The sequence below is a fragment of the Rattus norvegicus genome, chromosome 14 (genome assembly GCF_021556685.1).
Source record: "Rattus norvegicus strain SHRSP/BbbUtx chromosome 14, alternate assembly SHRSP_T2T, whole genome shotgun sequence".
NCBI classification, from domain to species: domain Eukaryota; kingdom Metazoa; phylum Chordata; class Mammalia; order Rodentia; family Muridae; genus Rattus; species Rattus norvegicus.
This window is the reverse complement of record NC_141547.1, coordinates 424,842-436,510: the sequence shown is the minus strand read 5'-3', so window position 1 is coordinate 436,510 and position 11,669 is coordinate 424,842. Positions and strand designations below refer to the sequence as shown.

The following is an 11,669-nucleotide window of genomic DNA, read 5'->3' as shown; positions in this document are numbered from 1 at the left end:
GAATATGAAGTGTCCTTCCTTATCTTTTTTGATGACTTTTAGTTGAAAATTGATTTTATTTGATATTAGAATGGCTACTCCAGCTTGCTTCTTCTGACCATTTGCTTGGAAAGTTGTTTTCCAGCCTTTCACTCTGAGGTAGTGTCTGTCTTTGTCTCTGAGGTGTGTTTCCTGTAGGCAGCAGAATGCAGGGTCCTCGTTGTGTATCCAGTTTGTTAATCTATGTCTTTTTATTGGGGAGTTGAGGCCATTGATGTTGAGAGATATTAAGGAATAGTGATTATTGCTTCCTATTATATTCATATTTGGATGTGAGGTTATGTTTGTGTGCTTTTCCTCTCTTTGTTTTGTTGCCAAGACGATTAGTTTCTTGCTTCTTCTAGGGTATAGCTTGCCTCCTTATGTTGGGCTTTACCATTTATTATCCTTTGTAGTGCTGGATTTGTAGAAAGATATTGTGTAAATTTGGTTTTGTTATGGAATATCTTGGTTTCTCAATCTATGTTAATTGAGAGTTTTGCAGGATACAGCAACCTGGGCTGGCATTTGTGTTCTCTTAGGGTCTGTATGACATCTGTCCAGGATCTTCTGGCCTTCATAGTTTCTGGCGGGAAGTCTGGTGTGATTCTGATAGGTCTGCCTTTATATGTTACTTGACCTTTTTCCCTTACTGCATAATTGTGATAGGTCTGCCTTTATATGTTACTGCCTTACTGCATTTATTATTCTTTCTTTGTTTTGTGCATTTGGAGTTTTGACTATTATGTGTCGGGAGGAGTTTCTTTTCTGGTCCAATCTATTTGGAGTTCTGTAGGCTTCTTGTATGTTCTCTTTCTTTAGGTTAGTGAAGTTTTCTTCTATGATTTTGTTGAAGATATTTACTGTTCCTTTGAGCTGGGAGTCTTCCCTCTCTTCTATACCTATTATCCTTAGGTTTGATCTTCTCATTGAGCCCTGGATTTCCTGTATGTTTTGGACCAGTAGCTTTTTCCGTTTTGCCCTATGTTTGACAGTTGTGTCAATGATTTTTTTTTCCTTTTTTTTTTTTTCAGATCTGCGGACCGAACCCAGGGCCTTGTGAGTACTGGACAAGTGCTCTACCACTGAGCTAAATCCCCAACCCCGTGTCGATGATTTCTATGGAATCTTCTGCTCCCGAGATTCTCTCTTCTATCTCTTGTATTCTGTTGGTGATGCTTGTATCTACGGCCTTGTCTCTTCCTTTGCTTTTCCATATCCAGGGTTGTCTCCCTTTGTGCTTTCTTTATTGCTTCTATTTCCATTTTTAATTCCTTCACCTGTTTCATTGTGTGTTCCTGAAATTCTTTAGGGATTTTTGTGATTCCTCTCTATAGGTTTCTGTTTGTTTATTTATGTTTTCCTGCATTTCTGTAAGGGAGTTCTTTATGTCTTTCTTGAAGTCCTCCATCATCATGATCAAATTTGATTTAAAGTCAAGATCTTGCTTTTCTGGTATTTTTGGATATTCAGTGTTTGCTTTGGTGGGAGAATTGGGCTTCAATAATGCAATGTAGTCTTGGTTTCTGTTGCTTGGGTTCCTGTGCTTGCCTCTCGCCATCAGGTTGTCTCTGGTGTTACCTTGTTCTGCTCTTTCTGACAGTGGCAAACCATTCTATAGGCCTGTGTGTCAGGAGTGCTGTAGACCTGTTTTTCTCTTTTCTTTCAGCCAGTCATGGGAACAGAGTGTTCTGCTTTTAGGCGTGTAGTCTTTCCTGTCTACTGGTCTTCATTTGTTTCTGTGGTACTGTGTCCTGAGCCCACCAGGCAGGTCACTTGAAGCAGAAAAGTTGGTCTTACCTCTGGTCCTGGGGCTGAAGTTGCTCCTGGGAGGTTGCTATTGAGCTCTCCATGAGGGCGGCAACCAGACGGGCCTGCCCCATTTTTTTCCAGTCCCCTGTGCACTTGGGGTTCCAGGTGGCATTATTTGTTTTCCTCTGGAGTCAGAAATGTGGGCAGAGTGTAGTCTCTTCTGGCTTCCCAGGCGTGTCTGACCCTCTGAAGGTTTAGCTCTCCCTCCCAGGGTTTTGGGTACAGGGAGCTGTTGACCTGGTCCTTTCAGATCTGGGCAGTGTCTGAACTGCAGGGGACCTGTCACTTTAGTGCCCCTGTATTCCTGTTCCCAGAGGCCCTATACAGTTTCCTCTTGGGCCAGGGATGTCGCAGGGGTGGGCAGTATTGGTGGTCTCTCCTGCTCTGCAGTCTCAGGAGTGACCATCTCTCTGGCCAGTTAGCTCTCTCTCCCACGGGGTTTGGAGGAGGGAGCTGTGGAATGGGATCAGCGAGGTTCCTCCCACATTGATTCTTGAGCATCCTCTTTATCCCAGGTCTCTGTCTTGTCCTGTAGATGCACCCACCTCCTTGCTCCCATCAGTTGAGATTTATTCATTTTCACCACCTTCTGCTCTCTCTTCTGTCCTTCCCCATACCTGACCTTTCCCACTACCATTCCCCTCCTCATACTACTTCTCTGCCAGCTGCTGTTTATGAATATTTTATTCTCCATTCTAAGTGAAATTCTAGATTCCTTGCTTGGGCCTTTCTTCTTGTTTGGCTTCTTTAGGTCTATAGAGTGTAGTATCTTACCTGTATCTTATTGCCAATATCTACTTATAAGTGAGTTTATATCATGTATGCCCTCTTTGGACTGGGTTAACTCACTGAAGATAATATTTTCAAGTTCCCTCCATTTCTGTGAAAAATTCATGGTGTCTCTTTTTAAAATTTATTTTTATAGTTTAATACTTTTTTACAGTCCAGACTTTATCCCCCTCCTGTGTGTTCCCCCGACTTCTCCCAATCCAATATCTCCCCTACCTGGTCTCCAAGAGGATATCCCCACCCCCTACCTCAACCTAATCAGGCTTCCCCACTCCCTGGGGCCTCAAATATCTTGAAGGTTAAGTGCATCTTCCATCTCTGGGTCCGGACCTGGCAGTTTGCTGTATATGTGACGGGGGCATCATATCAGCTGGTATATGCTGCCTGGCTGGTGGGTTAGTATCTGAGAGATCTTGGGGTCATTTGAGACTGCTGATCTTCACATGGGGCTGCCCTTCTTCTCAGCTTCTTCCAACTTTTCCCAAATTGAACCAAAGGATCCCCAGTTTTCTGTCCTTTGGTTTGCTGCTACTATCTGGATCTGACAATTTCAGCTGCTTGTTGAGCCTCTCAAAAGGCAGCCATGCTATGCTTCTGTCTGCAATCACACCACAGCATCAGAAACTGTGCCAGGGCTCTGGGCCTCCTCTTGAGCTGGATCCCAATTTGGTCCTATACTTGGACCTTTCTTTCACACACTACTCCATTTTTGTCCCTGCAATTCATTCAGACAGGAACAATTCTGGGTCAGAGCTTTTGACTGTGGGATAACAAACTCATCCCTCTACTTGATGTCCTGTCCCTCCACTAGAAGTTCCTCTTCCCCACTGTAGAGCACTTCATCCAGATCTCTGATACATTCAGCACCTCTCAGATCTCTGATATATTCTAGAGAATCCCCTCATCTCCTACCTCCTGAAGTTGCTGGTTTCCATTTTTCTGCTAGTCCTCAGGGTTTCAATCCTGTTTCCCCCTCCCCAGTACTTGATCATGTTTGCCCCTTCCCCTCTCTGTCCCCACTCCCACCAAGTTCCTTCCTTCCCTCTGCCCCAGTGATTGCTTTCTTTTTCCTCCTAAGTGGGATTGAGGCATCCTCATATGGGTCCTTCAACTTGTTAAGCTTCTTGAGTCCTATGGGTTGTGTCCTGGGTATTCTGTAGTTTTGTGTTCAATATCTACTAATTAAAGAGTATAAACCATGCATATTGTTTTGGGTCTGAGTTACCTAACTCAGAATGATATTTTTTAGTTCCATACATTTGCTTACAATATTCATGATATCTTCATTTGTAATAGCTCAATAGTATCCCATTGTGTAAACAAACCACATTTTCAGTATCTATTGCATAACATCTGGGATTTCCCAGCTTCTGGCTTTTACAAATAAGGCTGCTATGAACATGGTGGAGCATGTGTCATTGTGGTATGGTAGGGGCATCTTTGGATATATGCCCAAGAGTGGTATACCTGGGTCCTCAGGCAGAACTATGTTCAATTTTCTGAGGAACTGCCAGACTGATTTCCAGAGTTGTACCTGTTTGCTGTCCCACCAGCAATGGAGGAGTGTTCCTATTTCTCCACATCCTCACCAGCATGTATTATCAGCTGAGTTTTTATCATAGGCATTATGATTGGTACAAGGTAATATCTCAGGGTTGTTTTAGTTTGCATTTCCCTGATCACTAAGGACTTTGAACATTTCTTTTTTTATTTTTTTTATAAATATATACAAACCATAGGTCATTGAATAAAAATTCACTGCCAGATATGAATCATCTCTTCCCTACTCATGAGAGAGTGAGGTACTATAAGTCCCGCAGTGTTACATTGTTCTTTTATTTTCTTTTTTTGGCTTTAGAATTTTTATTGGATTTTTTTATATACATTTCAAATGTTATTTCCTTTCCCAGTTTCCTGGACATAAGCCCCCTATCCCCTCCCCTCCCCTTCTTCTATAAGGCTGTTCCCCTCCCCAACTATCCCCCTTGCCACCCACTGACATTTCCCTACACTGGGGGTTGGGCATCTAGCCTTTGCAGGACCTAGGGCTTCTCTTTCCATTGGTGCCCAACAAGGCCATCCTCTGCTACATATGCAATTGGAGCCATGGGTCAGTCCATATATAGTCTTTGGGTAGTGGTTTAGTCCCTGGGAGATCTAGTTGTTGGCATTGTTGTTCTTAAGGGTTTGCAAGCCCCTTCAGTTCTTTCTATTTTTTCTCTAATTCCTCCAATGGGGATCCCATTCTCAGTTCAATGGTTTGCTGGTAGCATTCGCCTCTTTATTTGACATGCTCTGGCTGTGCCTCTCAGAAGAGAGCTATATTCAGCTGCTGTCAGCATGCACTCCTTAGCTCCACCAATCTTACATAGTTTTGTTGGCTGTATATATAGACTCTATTCCCATGTGGAGCAGGCCCTGAATGGCTGTTCCTTCATTCTCTGCTCCAAAATATGTCTCCATATCCCCTCCTATGAATATTATATGAAAGAAGCAGATATACTTTGGTCATCCTTCTTGAGCTTAATGTGGTCTGTGGATTTTATCATGGGTAATTCAAGCTTTTCGGCAAATATCTACTTATCAGTGATTGCATATCATGTGTATTTCTCTGTGATTGGGTTACCTCACTCAGGATGATATTTTCTAGTTCAACCCAAATGCCTATGAATTTCATGAAGTCATTGTTTTTGATACCTGAATAGTATTCCATTGTGTAGATGCACCACATTTTCTGTATCCATTCCTCTGTTGAAGAGCATCTGGGTTCTTTCCTGCTTCTGGCTATTATAAATAAGGGTGCTATGAACATAGTGGATCATGTGCCTTTGCTGTATTTTGGAGCATTTTTGGGTATATGCCCAGGAGAGTTACACCTGGGTCTTCAGGTAGTGCAAAGTCCAGTTTTCTGAGGAAACTTCAGAATGATTTCCAGAGTGGTTGCACCAGTTTGCAGTGCCACCAACAATTGGGGAGTGTTCCTCTTTCTCCACATCCTTGCCAGCATCTGTTGTCACCTGAGCTTTTGATCTTAGCCATTCTGACTGGTATGTGGTAGAATTGCAGGGTTGTTTTGCACTCTTCTGCATGCTCACTTCAAGTTGAACCAGCACCATTTGTTGAACAGATTTTTTTCCACTGGATGGTTTTAGCTCCTTTGTCAAAGATTAAGTGGCCATAGGTGTGTGGGTTAATTTCTGGGTCTTCAGTTCTATTCCATTGTTCTACTTGCTGGTCTCTGTATCAATACCATACAGGTTTTATCACTATTGCTCTGTAATACTGCTTGAGGTTAGGGATGATGATTGCCCCAGAAGTTCTTTTATTGTTGAGGATAGTTTTCACAATCCTGCTAGGGTCTTTTTGTTATTCCAAATCAATTTGCAAATTGCTCTTTCTAACTCTATGAAGAATTAAGTTTGATGGGGATTGCATTAAATCTGTAGATGGCTTTTGGCAAAATGGCCACTTTTACTCGATATCTCCACTGGGTTTTATATTGTATAACTTAGTCTTTTTTCCAATTAATGTTTTCTTTTATCATTTTCCATAGACCATTAACATTTACACATTTTTATTTCTTTTCATCTTTGTGTGAAAAGTAGTTATAATCCTATTCTTCATGTAGTCTCAGAATGGCAATAATTAATGCCCAACTCTCAACTGTTGGTACCAAATTGTCCCGCGCGCGACTTTCCGCCGGCAAGAAGCACGCGGACATTTAGAAATCCTTACTGTGATCAACTTTATTAATCTTAGAAGAGGAAAAGCCCCGCCGCGCCAACATGGCGCTCTTATAAAACCCTAGTGCGGCACACCCACACCTGATTGGTTGTTACCCATGATCTCATAAGGCACGCCCCGGAGTGGGCAAAGACCTGGCACAAAGGCACTCTTGCACATGCGCACAGTTAACTTCCTGAAAGGGGGCCGGCTGGCGCGGCGAAGGCTGGCGCCATCTTGTAATGGCGGAGGCTATCCTGGCCTTCCACGTGGGGCGAAGTGGAAGTCAGCGCCATCTAGTGGTGGCAAATATTATTGCAGCCCTCTACATCTCACCCTTTTAATTTATATAATTTTATAGCAGTCATGATCACCCTATCGCGTGCAATGAGGAAACCTCAGCGATGTGCAAGGGCTGATCAAAGGATCACTGAGTCTCTCTCATCCAAGTGCAATGGATCCACAGATCCATGGGGTGTAAGAGCAGAGAACTCAGATACAGAGAGAATCCCTCTCCTCCCAGTGCAATGGATCCACAGATCCATGGGGTGCAGGAACAGAGAACTCAGATACTGACTAATTCCTGAGCAAGATAACCAAATTCCAGGGGAGGCCCCTAGTACAATGGCCACAAGTGCTTGAGTGAATAACGGCCTTGTCATGTTTCTGTTGTGATCTGAGTTTGCAAACCAACCAAGTATGAACACTGATCCACAGCATAGGGCTGCACCAGACAGAGCCACTCCTGATAAGTAGTGGGCACCTCATCTGGTCCTCCTCAGTTGTTACCACCAAGGACCGTAGTCAAGCTGCTCCTATAATAAAATTTAGAATTCCCAATTGTTAGTAACTACTCCAGAAAGTTCACCCACTGTACTTGTCTAACAATAGATTGGGGGAGGATAACTCCAGACACTGCAGACACAATGTCTGCAGCAGTAATGGCTGCTACAATAGCAGCAAAAGTGTCAAGGTCTTTTCTAGGACAGTTCAGGATCAGTCATTTTTCTCTGGAACAACCAGCAGACAATGGAAGCATTTCTGAGATCTGTATAACCAGGACAGAGTTCCCCAGTCTACTGTAGCTTTAAGCAGGTAGCATTCCTGTAAAGCTACAGTCTGTAAAATGACCAGTTAAGGCAGCAAGAGTCACCAGGGAAATGAAGGGACAGGGGTAACAGCTGGAGTACAGTCTTCTCCAGGAAGCAGCAGTGTACAGAGTCTGAGCGTAGGCCACAGTGGGACGGAAACACGCAGCGGTAACACTGACTGCAGCAACGGCAAAATCTCTGTGATGACAAAGGATGAAGGTGAATCTTCTATCTTCCTCTCAGGGCAGAGGAATGACTCCAGGGACCCGAACCAGGAGAGCTGAATCTTTATGCAACCAGGATCAGCAAGTCTCAGCAACCACTCAGGCAGCTGGCACACTCTTGTAGCATCCTGTAGAAAAAAACACAAACATTCTCTCTTCCCCATATAAAATATCTGGACAGGATCATGTCAATAAGTGGATCTCTCTATTTCACCTAGGCAGAAGTATGCCTAGTTGAAGGGTGCCATAAACTTTGGCATCCAACATTTTAAAATTGAAATAAAAGGAGCATTATTTAGCATACAGGGATAACTCCCCCTTTTTATTTATTAAGATATAGTAAAGATATTATTTATTAAGGTAAGTCCTCGAGGATTAAATTGAGGACACTGAGCATTTGTATTTATAAATTGACTTGTATACCAAATTATTGTCTCTAGCAGCTCACAAACTTTATTTATCTAAACATAAGCACTAATTAGAAATGCCAAATCTTGTAAATATTGTCCAGATTTAGTCGTACTAGAAATCCCTGAGCTCGCAGGGTGAGGCTGGGAATTGAAAACAAGCAAATGGAGTCTTCCTCTTTTCGTGAGGGTGTGTTATCAACTCCATTACCATTTTCAAAGAGCTGGGTCTATGCTTATGTTTAGTTGTCTGAACCAGAGCACTGAGAGGACAGTGCATTGTCAGACAATTTACACTGAAATCACTCACTGATTTCATGTAGAAAACCTGTCTCTAATAAAGCATTAAGTAATTGAAATCAATTGTAAACCATAAGCCACACATTGGCTATCAGTATGTGAATAGAAAGTTTGATTTAAAAACAGTGGCTAAACTACGGAATTTAATAATCTGTGTTGAAGCAATAGAAACTCAAGAGAATAAACAAGTGATCCAATCATACCTGTAGCCTTTTCATTAGATGAACCACCTATAAATACAGTAAGCGCATTTCCTATGGGTTGTATGCACAAATATACAGGAAGTATAAAAGCATGTAAAGAGTAAAATTATCAATTTCGTCTGAAAAATTTGTATATGTAATAGGCCAAATATCAGTATTTTGTAATAACCAATTAACTGTTGTTTGGAATAAGATATGTTTTACCAGGTTTCTTTTCAAAATACTTCCATGACTTTAGTCCACAACTCTGTACTAACACAGCTGAAGCTTTATCTCCAATGTGCATAACAAAGACCTAAGTCCTCTAGTAGGGTGAGGTACTTAGCCAATTAACATATCCCTAGAAGCTTAAAATTACCTTCAAATATTCTTATCTGGAGTAGTGTAACAGCTATTCCCCAAATATTAAAGCTCATTTTGAGAGCAAAGGTTTGTAGTAAAAATTTCCATATACATTGAAAGATTTAAGTTCTAACTTCTTACACTGAAGAAGCAACAAAATTACCTAATATGAGGCTGTTAGCAATCCTCTAAATCTATCCTGAAATGGCAGTTGGAGTAAGTAAACTGGCTGTAATGTTCTCACAAGTTCCAAAACCTCATCAATCCTTCGTAAATCTTGTAAAAATCTCTACCTGTTTGATTTTTCCTTAATTAAAAATAAGTTTGAGTTAATCAATGTAACGCTGGCAATCCTAAATCACAATCTTTAAGTTCTCTTTGTAACACCAGAACATAGCCATGAGGTCACCTGAGTTCTGAGTACTGACTAGGCAGCTGTCCTTAGGGCAGTGGTAATTAGCATAAAAATACCGATAGCTTTAGGGTAAACCACAACTTTGGAAAGCAAAACTCGCTAGGCAACTGTTCTTGGGTCAGTGGAATTAGCATTAAAATACAGATACAAAGTTTGACTGCCAATTCTTATATATGAACGCACGATGGTGCGGTCTCCAATACCTCAACAAAGAGACAATGTCCTAAATTCTTTTAGAAGCCTGGTTCCTAGAATAAGAATTCCATAAAAACATTACCTCAATTTAGACCTGTTTCCCTAGGTTGGCTCATGTCACATGTTATCTAGAATGACTCCATCCAGATTACCAGATTTATGTCAACTTTCTGTTACCAATATTATACCCTTTTGACCATATCCAATAACTTGAAAGCCAATAGTCCATAACCAAGGCAAGTAGAGCATATTTATACATTTAAAACCAATGAGAAGCAAAATTGAGGTGGCTGCACCTATCTTTAATATTTAGCCCAAACACCATTTTTACCTTTTTGCTATGATTTTAAGAGAAGCACCTTGTCACCTGTTGAGTCAAGTAATAAGTCAGGGATTTTTCTAAGAGAAACAGCTATCAACTCTTGTATGAAGAAGCTGAGAAGCTGTTGGCGCTTTTAAGATCAGCTCGTGTAGACGCTTAGCCTCTGGGCAGCTTCTCCAGCTAATCTAGACACCTGGCTCCAGGCACAGGGCTTCAAAGACCTGATTGAAACTGTTTTTTATTCATTTGTTCCTTTTTGAAACGAGTTAAAACCAAGTCAAGGTGTGCACGACCGGCAGATAAAGTTTTTACCATTTTTTCTTTTGAACATGAAACATAAAACATTTAAACAACGAGAAATAAAAACCACAGACATACACTGACAGACATGGGACATCCTGGTGCACCAGAGACAAACAATAGACAAAGAGGGAAAAAAACAGATGGTGTTCACGGTGACTATCCACTCGAGTGGAGTTGATATGGGCGATGGATTGTCTCAATTCCTGGACTAGTCCACCAACGTGTTGAAACCCAATTCCTGTAAGATACTGAGATATATTATCTGAGCAGTACGACCGACATTCGCCAATGGTATGGAAGTGAAACACAGTCCTGAATATTTTTACACACAACCCAATTACATTAACTCCATTAGGCTGTGCACGGGCACTGAGATGTCCTTTTGTTTGATTCTCCTGAATAAATTTTCAGGCGGTCTACCTCTATCAAATCTGATCAGTATGACTCTGTAAAGCTGTTGCATCAGTGCAGGGACGCGGCGTCCCCGGAGCCAGCGCTGGAGCTTAAGCACACTTCTAACAGGCACAAAGACAAAATTTTTCTCCCAAAATGCTGTGTTCCTTTTATCTCCTCCCTTCTCCTCACCTGGGGCGTTCTTTCCCCAATCTTTCGCTTCCGAATTGGAAGGGTCTGGTGCTTGAGATCGGTCAGGATCCTTTTCTCGTTGCAACTTTTCACTACCCTCTGTTTCTGACACGCTTCGCCCTTCCCCCAACACTCTCCGCTTTGCTGTTACAGCTGAGCAGTTCCCACGCGACCTCTGAGGCCGTTTGGCGGTAACTAGAAACTCAAAGGTCAATAGAAACAACCCGAGGGCTGCCAGAGTAACCATAGCAGCTCCTGCTGCGTCCGGCAGAGGACTGAGCTGGAACAGATCAAGGCTAAACATAGTCTCTCAGAGTTTTACCTGAATTCCACAGTTTCTAGATTTCTTCCGTGAAACGGAGGCTTCCTCTTGGCACCGGCGATGATGTAGCTTTTTTGTGTCCCAGGTTCTCGGCACCAAATGTCCCGCGCGCGACTTTCCGCCGGCAAGAAGCACGCGGACATTTAGAAATCCTTACTGTGATCAACTTTATTAATCTTAGAAGAGGAAAAGACCCGCCACGCCAACATGGCGCGCTTATAAAACCCTAGTGCGGCGCACCCACACCTGATTGGTTGTTACCCATGATCTCATAAGGCACGCCCTGGAGTGGGCAAAGACCTGGCACAAAGGCATTCTTGCACATGCGCACAGTTATCTTCCTGAAAGGGGCCCGGCTGGTGCGACGAAAGCTGGCACCATCTTGTAATGGCGGAGGCTATCCTGGCCTTCCACGTGGGGCGCAGTGGAAGCCAGCACCATCTAGTGGTGGCAAATGTTATTGCGGCCCTCTACACCAAATTTCTATTCTTTTTTCCTTTTTTTAAATTTTTATTAGATATATGTCTTTACCTACATGTCAAATGTTATTCCCCTTCCCGGTTTCCTGTCCATAAGCCCCCATCCCCTCCCTCCTTACTAATCCACATACGGGTATTC

General features: G+C 42.5%; 1 long non-coding RNA gene across 1 annotated transcript; it reads right to left on the bottom strand.

Moving 5' to 3' along the window:
• Window positions 1–6,347: 6,347 nt before the first annotated feature.
• On the bottom strand, window positions 6,348–11,303 carry LOC148001172 (uncharacterized). Its single transcript, XR_015636836.1, has 2 exons — window positions 11,052–11,303; window positions 6,348–7,785 (listed from the first exon to the last, which is right to left on the bottom strand). It is a non-coding gene; the product is annotated as an uncharacterized LOC148001172 (long non-coding RNA).
• Between the last annotated feature and the right edge of the window lie 366 nt (window positions 11,304–11,669).